Below are 9,505 nucleotides of genomic sequence, written 5' to 3' on the forward strand. Positions count from 1 at the left end.
TCTCCGGAGGAGCTAGAGGAAGAAAGAAAGAGAGCTCGAGAAAATTTGACCGCCTTTCAGGAAAGGGTTAGGCAGAAAACGGCAAGTAGAAAGGTCCAAACCTTCCCCATAGGCACGAAGGTCAAGTGGAAGGATCACCAGAATCCTGGAAGGAGTGGACTGGGGTCGCGGAAGCTAGTCAGCCGATGGCAAGGGGCGTTTGTAGTACCGACCGCCGGGGGAACGTCTATACCATTCAAGATGGTCGGGGATCGAAAGTAGTGAATGGGACGCAGCTTCGCAAGTGGCATGATACACCTGAAGAGTGGCCGAGCAGACCCGCTGCCCAAGCCGACCTGACGGAGAGAAATGAAAATCGACGGCATGCGAACGAGCTTTAAGGGGTGGATGTGTGTAACGGTGATACTACTGATTAGGGAGGCGCGCGAGTAGTATGTGTTGTTCGTAGAATTTCGCTTTGCGTCCACTGAGAAAGGGAATCTTGTTGCGGAATTCGTGGGGCCACTTTGTAACATTTGCTTGGATTTGACCGACGAATGAGTGGAGGCAACGAATCTCTAGAAAGACTCGTTCGGGAGGAGATCTGTGTCCAGTTTTTGTAACTAAGATGCAGATTAGAGTTTTGCTTCCCTGTTCAATGGTCTGTAACCGGTCAGTTGGCATTTCTGAATAAATAACTCCGCAGCGAAAGCGTTCTTCCTTTCACCGGTACCGGTCACAACACCGCTCACAAAAGAAAAATACTGTCAAGCGTGATACTCGATTTCAGAATAGGTTAGGTCGTTTGTAGCGTGTAACGTGGTTCAAATTGGACTTGAGTCGAAGAAGGGATAAGCTGTACGGGGTTATTCTTGGATTACACCTAGATGTGTGAATGCGGTCACGGTAACAGGTTAGGTTAGTGGATGATTTAAAAGTCCTATCAAAGCCGGTTTGTTTGCCTGACGCAAAAGTATGTGGAAACGGTAATTCCGATGAATTCCCAGGTTGGGCGGTGCGGTGATTGTTTCGCCATAGATGGAGGAGTTGTGGGAAGGTGTTCGCCGTGCGGTGATTTTTCAACGATCAATAGTGACTCATGGTGCCTACTGTAGTCCACTATGGAGAGAGTAATGCTGGTTCTATTGGAGGCAATCATTTGATTGTGGGATTTTGCGAACGCTGACGTTGGTGGGGATAAGGGCACATTCTCAAAACCTTACCATGGCTGGGTAGGTGCGAGTGTTTTGTGCCACTGGTCTCAATGATGAACATATTACATCAGCAGATGCGAACAGAATGAAGGTCGAGGTGGATTGAGGCCAGAATAAGATTCACTTATTGTCGACTTGCATGGTATCATAATGTGTATTTTAGTTGAATCCCGACTGTATATAACAATGTTTTGCCCGCGAGCGAGTCTTTCCACGCTAGGTAATGATGACAAAGTGTTCTTCACAGTACATACACTGGGACACGATAGGGAGTATTAGAGATCGGATACTAAGTGCAGGAACAGAGCTATAGGGAAGGGGATTTCTGGCTGAAATGTCGCAATGAACTCTTGAACAACTTCTGAGGGATGATAGGTTTCAAAATCTTAAAGGCGCGACATATTTTTTCTGTTTTGTCAGGATCAGGGGGTGCGTACGTAATAGGGCGTCCGTATGACCGTTGCTAAGGCTGTCTATACACTGACAGAATTGAACGGTCGTGTTTCGTAAAGAAAACAGCAGGCCTATTTAGCAGTGAGGCTTCAGTTCTATGTGGTGGGATATGGTGACCCTTTCAATGATGAACCGCCCTCATCCAAAACAACTGATAGTTTACTTAGTCTCGCCTATGGGTTTTTGCCTGTCCTGACTCCAAAGGCACGGCTATTCACTGGTGCATAAACTATCTGGGGTGACTACTATGGAGGTATTGTTTAGGTTAGTTTGGAAACTTTTGGCATGTTAGCAGAAGATGGAGTTTCAATATTTGACTCCAGGTTGATGAGCCGTTGCAAAAGAGCTAACCAGCTGGACGTGAGTTTGCATTCGTGGTCGGAGAAAACGATTTAAACTTTCCACTAATTGCTATAATGTGGTGGTCATCGCTAGCTCCAGGCTAGTTTTGAGTTGCTAAACATTCAAGCAGCGGTTGAGGAAGTCTGATGTAATCGCTGAAAATTAACGCCACACGCTTAAATTGTTCAGGCATGTCCTGGCCGAGAATTAGCGTATCGTCGATATATGTGAACTTCAAACCTGAACCGAGGAACCTCATCAGTACGTCGCTGGTAAGTAGTGAAGAGCACGAACAGCGTGGTAGTCAGTTGGAAAGCGTAGCTGTAGATCTGAACCAAAGATTGATGGTTCGGCTATAATGTCAATCGGAATCTTCGGCATACAAAGCATCTTTCGAGAGGATTTCTCAAGATATGGAATGGAAGGAATCGAATAGTACAGTAGTAACCTCTCCATGGAAGTTTTCGACTTCATCGCTCCATCGTCTACAGAGCACCTGAAATAAGCAATAAACATGATGAATCCTGGACTGGACCTGACGGTTTGTATGCCTCCGCGACCCATTGAGCTATACTGGATGGTGCCCGTGTGGCATTCTCAGAGTCTCTCATACCACGTTGGTCACTGGTTAGATGTCTGACCAACACAGTCTCCTGGCGTTCCAGGTTGAACATGCGTACCGGCTCGTTCTATAAAAATGGCAATGCACATGCACTTCATGCCAAACACCGCTGCCTTGCGGTCAGACCTTTGAGCCGAAGGCTTTGGCCTAAGACCCTAGTCATCCTCCTGTATAGGTGTGGGCGCTATGGTTGCATTCCAGCCCACGTACGAAAATGGCACTTACAACTAACACTACTCTCATGCCACATCGGCCATCACGTGGTGTCACCAACCAGAGGGCCTTACTTGCTGCATACAGCAGCAAGTCGCCAAACAAAGCCGGAACTTTTAGTTGCCGTACACCAAACACCGTGCCTTGCGGTCAGACCTTTGAGCCGAAGGCTTTGGCCTAAGACCCTAGTCATCCTCCTGTATAGGTGTGGGCGCTATGGTTGCATTCCAGCCCACGTACGAAAATGGCACTTACAACTAACACTACTCTCATGCCACATCGGCCATCACGTGGTGTCACCAACCAGAGGGCCTTACTTGCTGCATACAGCAGCAAGTCGCCAAACAAAGCCGGAACTTTTAGTTGCCGTACAGTCGGGTCAACCGTATTCAAACAGCAGATTTCTGATAGAATGGTGGTTTTTCTGGAGGCCTTGTGATTGATTCCTCTTGATCACAACCACAACACAGCCCAAGTTATCATCCGACACCAGGTGAAACAGACCGAAGAGCTTCGTCGACCCGAAAGGTCGAGGAAAGTAAAGAAGCAAAAACGCTGGAAATGTCCGCAGGCTGTTTCACTTGATTCCTCCGACTGGCCTTCTGAAGCCTCTTGTCAGGGACTAGGATTTATCTCTGATATCCATTGGGCACGGCACTTCAAGCAACAGTTCATTTGGCTACCTGCTACTTCCAATCCGGACTGCGGGCCCTCAACAGAAAGTTGGACCGTTAATATTAGCCCCTCTTCAACCTCAGAAGTGTCAGAGCGTATATCTATACTCAAGCGTCATCGTGCTGCTGGTGCTGACGAACTCCCACCTGTTCTTTTCAGGGATGGCGCTAGATTCCTCAGCTAGCGCCCCTCTAGCCTATTTGGAAAAAAGAGTCTGCCAGAGGCAACTAGGGACAGCCTTTATTAATGTCCATTTTCGAAAATGTACTGAATGTAGTAACTCCCGTTGTAAAAAGTTTTCTGTTATCACTGACATAGTCGTCATACAGTGGCACGTGAATCCTTGATCAGTGAGCCTCAAACCGGATTTCGACCGGATGGATGCAATGAAATCTCCGAGAGACGGACTAAGCTGTTTGGTTTGTTTCTTTCCAGATGAGACTTGCTACACTCCTCTTTCGGTTGATTTTTACTCTGAAACATGTGCTTCTGCCTTTCACATTAAGAAAGTTCGTTTACCCAGAATTTATTGCCTTACGAATTGCGCATTATTAGCTAGGAATTCACGGCATGTTTCGGTTACTGCAATTTTTTAACGCATTGGATCTAGTTAAATCTGATTTCGTGACCCGAAAATATGGCCATGGAACGAAACTGCATTATTAGAGTTTTGAGTCGGTAGTAGCTCTTGCACAGTAATCCATTCATCCATCGATTTTCTATGTGAAGGTCCTCCTCTCTAATACGACGATGGACACAAATATTCGTCCTTTCGTGACGTTCCCGCCTCTACAACGTAATAGAATTGGCTTGGTCGTTTTGGTGTTGAAAGGAGGATGTATTTTGAATTCTGAAAATCCTGGAAGGTACGTCGGTTTTTGGATTTGCAAGAAACGCTGATAAAGTACCCAATCTGTTCATCAAAGTAAAGAACATCAGATCTCACCAAAATGTTGACGAAACGGATGTCCCCTTACACATGCTCAAAATATTCGATTGAACAAACAGCAACTATTTCGAGGAACTAAACAACACCGTTCTCGGGTGTCAGGTCTCTCAAAATAGAACGGGGTGCTGCAGTTCTATTTCGCACCTACTGCTAGCACACGCTAACAATCGTCTTTAAGCTTGTGAAAGATCTCAAAATACAGACTAAGTTGAAAGTTTTCTCACAGTGAACAACAACGAAGAATCCCTCCATAGTTTGTAGAAGCAGCACAGTCTGCAGCAAGATTTATGATTTATTGCTCGACTTTTCGGTCACCTTGGGCAACCTTCACCACGAGTGAAATGTTCAAAATCACACGGGCAGAACAAATACCGCTTGGTGTCAACACTAAAACAATCAAAATCCTGTCCGCTAGTCTACTTTATGTTTACAGAGACCGAAGTTGTGGTTGATGCACTTGCATTGTCCTGATTTTTGCTTGTGATTAATCCGCTCAGACGGCAGATGATTTTTGGCCGTCGGTTCGGTTGACGCATGGTTTGCACAAGAATTGCTAGAGCGACGTTCTGTGTGTCATGTTCGGGGTATTTTGGCTTGGCAAAAAATACCTCATGGCTTCAGAGTCCCCCCCCCCCGAATTCGGCATCACTGTTTTTTTTAGTTTTGGATGTATCAGATTCATTAGTGTAGGGCATTTGCTTATTCTTTTCCGGTTTGTGAACCAGAACAACACCCTGGGATGATTTATTAAGAAGATTAATGGATAATTAAGACATTCAGGTAGATGTTAGAATACAGTGGGAAATAGTGTTGAACAAATGGATCATAATCGAGATATGACGGAACATCACTTCCGGCAATCATGCTAGTAGTTCGGAAAGCTGTAATAATACATCGACGTCTTCATTTGCCTAATAATCTAGATTGGGGCATCAGTTGAAATTCATTTAGGCAAGGTGAAGGCTGTCTGAACATTACGGAACAGATTAACTGGACCATAATAGTTGCACCCCGTAGCGAACACTTTATGCTTTAAGGTGAAGTTGGACCAGCTATCCACCTACCCTGTTTGTGAATATGTGTTCCACATCATCACACCTGTTACGCTAAAGGGCGTTCGATTCGTTGACCCGAGAATACGCCTTCATAGCCTAGATAACCGTGGAGTAGTGGAACGAGCATAAACATGTTGCTCTCAGTTATTTGTACGTGAACGTGTAATTGCGGTGAAATAAACAAGTAAAACCAGAGTCACTATCACGATCATTTCTACCATTCACGCAGCTTGCATGCTTGGCGATGTTCATTGTTAATGCATCCACTGGAAACACGCTGGGTTCCAGGTGAGTCCCTCGAAAGAACCAAATTAGTTTGCAGGTGAGTGTGTATTCGCCAAAAATAGACCAGTTGTTAGGTTCTGTTTTTTTTTCAAACAAGGACAGAGGTGAAGTATGTTGAGGCTTCAGAAAACGTAATGCGGAATAAAGAAATTATCACAATGATCTGGATACAACTGGTTGACAAACTTCGTGGAGGGGTAATAACGAAGCATTCCCTCACCGTGGTTACTCCCTTTGAAATTTCTTCCTCAGCACAGTACTGACTCAGCATATTACGTTTCACAGAATTTCCATGAACGGCTCTCATCTTTGATAGCACATGCGGGCGAATTCACCCTACGTGGCATACAGCAATAACCATCCTTTCATGATAACACCCGACAACCAGAGGGTTGTTGTCCACAACTCGGTTACCCAGTAAATCCTCTCGAATCCGTCCACATCTACTAGGACCACTTTGAATGGTTGATGCAAGTGCGCACCATCAAACATTCCAGTGTACCGTGAATCGAAGGCGAATTTCCAGCAGTGCTGCGTGACACAAGGTCGTAAAAGCGTATCTATTGCTTTCGAGTTTGAAGGTGAATATTTACAACGTTTAACGGTGAACAAGTAGACCGAAAAGGGCACCGAGTAGAACTTGGAACATCTATAACATTCTAAAGTTATTTGGCGGTAATTTATCTATTTATGTGTCACAGAGTACTAAATAGCGTAACAAGGAATCGAAAATAAAGTGAATAGATCAGATTACAACTGATCGATTAAGCAGTAAATAAGTATAGCATAAATCTGTAGAATGAGTAGAAAAGAAGGACGAGGAAAACATATGTTGCTAGGTGCTCAGTTCTAAGATGAATTCTTTTTTCTCCACGAATAGCTTGTAGGACTGTGTGGGGAACACATTTTGAGGGACGATATAACTCCTGTCAGGTTGTAAAACTTTTACAGTTGCTTCAATCCACCTGGCTGACTATCTGCCAATGTGGTGAAATAGTTAGCCAGTGCTAGCATGAAATAACAAACAAAAGCATTTTCAATGCACTTTCAAAATAAATTTTTGCAACTGACTCAAATAATCCTGATCGAATAGGGTCATACTTGCTCATCCCGGAAATTTCTGAAGGTTTCCTGGGCGCCAATCAATGGTATTAATACGAACGCTGGTGCGTTTGGAATCTGAGTTCCTCGCTAAATGTGAAAAAGCGGACTTCATTTTTCCCGCTCTCAACGCGAAAGTCACAATGGTCAAAATATTGTGACCCACCTGCAGCACGCTAAGACTGATAAGGAGTTTGAATAAGTTAACAACCTTCCTTTCGATCAGCTTACTGCTATCGAGGGTGAGTTCATGCATTCCTACCTTTCCAGTCTTCCAGAGAGACACTTCTTCGAGTTCGTGCCCACAGTATTCACAAATGGTGCAAAAGTCTTCAACCGTGTGTGATAACTATGCGGAGTACTGAGAATAAGCAACCTCAAACTTCTAACGACCTCGGTTGTGTTAGCCAGTCAATCAATACTGTTTTCAGTACTCGTTGGGTATGGACGTCCCACATGTGTGAGATGCATGAGCGGTTTACCAGGAAGGATTTCTGTATGTTCACCCAAGTCCAAGACTGTTCCGCTGAACAGAAGGAAACATGGCTTTTGACATGAAATTCATTGGTCAATACGTTTCGAATATAAAAATACTTTTGAACGATTTCGTCTAATGGTTTCAAGAACGTGTGAATATTTCTCGGAAGATTTGCCTTTATCAGCATTTCTTGAAGCAATTTTCGGTCTACTACGAAGGTGAAGATACTGCTCTCAATCGCCAAAGACTTTACCTAAATATCTACCTAGGCCGCCACACACCAACACAAATTGTAGCCTACATCCTGCAACTTGTTTGGAACTGCGCTTCCGAATTCTGTTCAGACTATTATCACACTCTACCCGGGTTGCCATTCTATTCTCTGATCAAAGTATACACTTGCTGAGAACCAGAAGAACTAGGCCTTACAAGATGTGCTTCTTGCGGCGCATGACTTTGTGAAGCTGAAGTTTGATTTGGGAGATTCTGCTAGTGCAGCTGGATCTGTAAGTGTGATCGGTGCAGTGTACTTATTCGAACTGAGAAACACGGTTATGATCTACTTCTCAAAGGTCAGATGCCAAAAGAGAAGCATTGTGTCTTTCGTGTGGGTGGCTTTGGCAAAAATCTTAAAGTAGACATTTTTCATACATAGGCTGGAACTTCTTGCATTGACACTCTGGATCTATTTGAATGGGAAGTACCAAAGGCTTTCAGCCCCTTGCAGTTCAGACTAAATTCTTGTATTCATTTCTGTTCATTTGTCCCTTGCGTCGTACTGGATAGCCTTTTCGCTTTCGCATCATTATCAAGCATATAATGCCTCCAAAATTAAGCATCGCCTATCGGAATTGCGTCTCCTGGAGAAAGGGCATAAGCAGCCACACGCGAATTAAGCTCTTAGTTTCATTGATGCCGATATCGATAAACTGCTACATATTTTTGGCGTAGTATCTCATTTCGTTTAGTATCATTTATAGTACCAGCACCCACCTGTGTTTCATATCTGTCGAACGGTCTTACTATGGCCTTCCGAAATGCAGGGCTCATCGTGAAGTACCGGGCTTTACTTGAACTGCGAAAACCGGGCGATAGTGCACGAAAGCTGATGGAAAGACATCAGCCCTGCAGCAGAAACATTGTGCCAAGTTGTCTCAAAAATTAAACAAAACCGTAACTCCACTGCCTTCAACTCCAAAAATTAAACAACAAAACCGTAACTCCACTGCCTTCAACTCGATTCCATTTTAACCACCGGTCAAGTGTGGTAGTGAAGAGACCAGTTTCAACAGAAGGGCTGAGAACTGGGACAAACAGCGCTTATCCAAGCATATTTGTACACGGATTCGTCACACAAACACGAGGTCATTGTCCTCACAATAAAAGTTCATTTCAACAATCAGGCTGGAGTAGATGACGACCGCTTCTGCCCCATCATTCCACATCATTTTGAGACCCAGCGACATAAATGGGCTGTGGATTTTCGCAGACTCATTTATGTCGATCGAAATGATTGGAATGCCTTCAGATGTTTGAACACAATCCAAAACTGCTACAGTTTTGTCTATTTGATTGGGCTGTGAGATACATCTATAACCGAACATTTTCATAAAGGAAACTACTCACAAGGTTTCTGAAAACTGTTCGACACCCTACGACCGGTTTCGGCTTTCGTGGAGCACATCAGGTAGGCTCAGTCCCCGAGTTTTCGTCAACCTTATGTTCTACTTGAACCAAAAATTTTTCTATTTTTGTCTTGCGACTGATGTAATAAATTCATGACGTAAAACTATTGTTCTCATTGCATTGTTCGAGGCCAGTTTTCAGGTGATTCAGTGACATCCCAAGAAACGACTTACGAAACCCCCACATTCCAACACAATCCATTACCCACTGAAATCCAATCCTACTAATTTGCTTCAGTTATGTCGGACAGCCATGTTTTATCAATAACCAAACTGCTGTCTTCATGATTGGTGTTTGTCCTTCGTTTTGTCAAATAATTCCGAATATCGAAAACGGCGGACGGTAAGTGCACTGCCAAATGGTAATAACGGGGAATTAACCTGGAATCTGTTGCTACCGCTCAGGAACACGAAGACTGCTTTCACCAAAACTCCAGAGTTTAGAAAATTGGAA

This window comes from Opisthorchis viverrini, assembly GCF_000715545.1.
Source record: "Opisthorchis viverrini unplaced genomic scaffold opera_v5_312, whole genome shotgun sequence".
Classification (NCBI taxonomy): Eukaryota; Metazoa; Platyhelminthes; class Trematoda; order Opisthorchiida; family Opisthorchiidae; genus Opisthorchis; species Opisthorchis viverrini.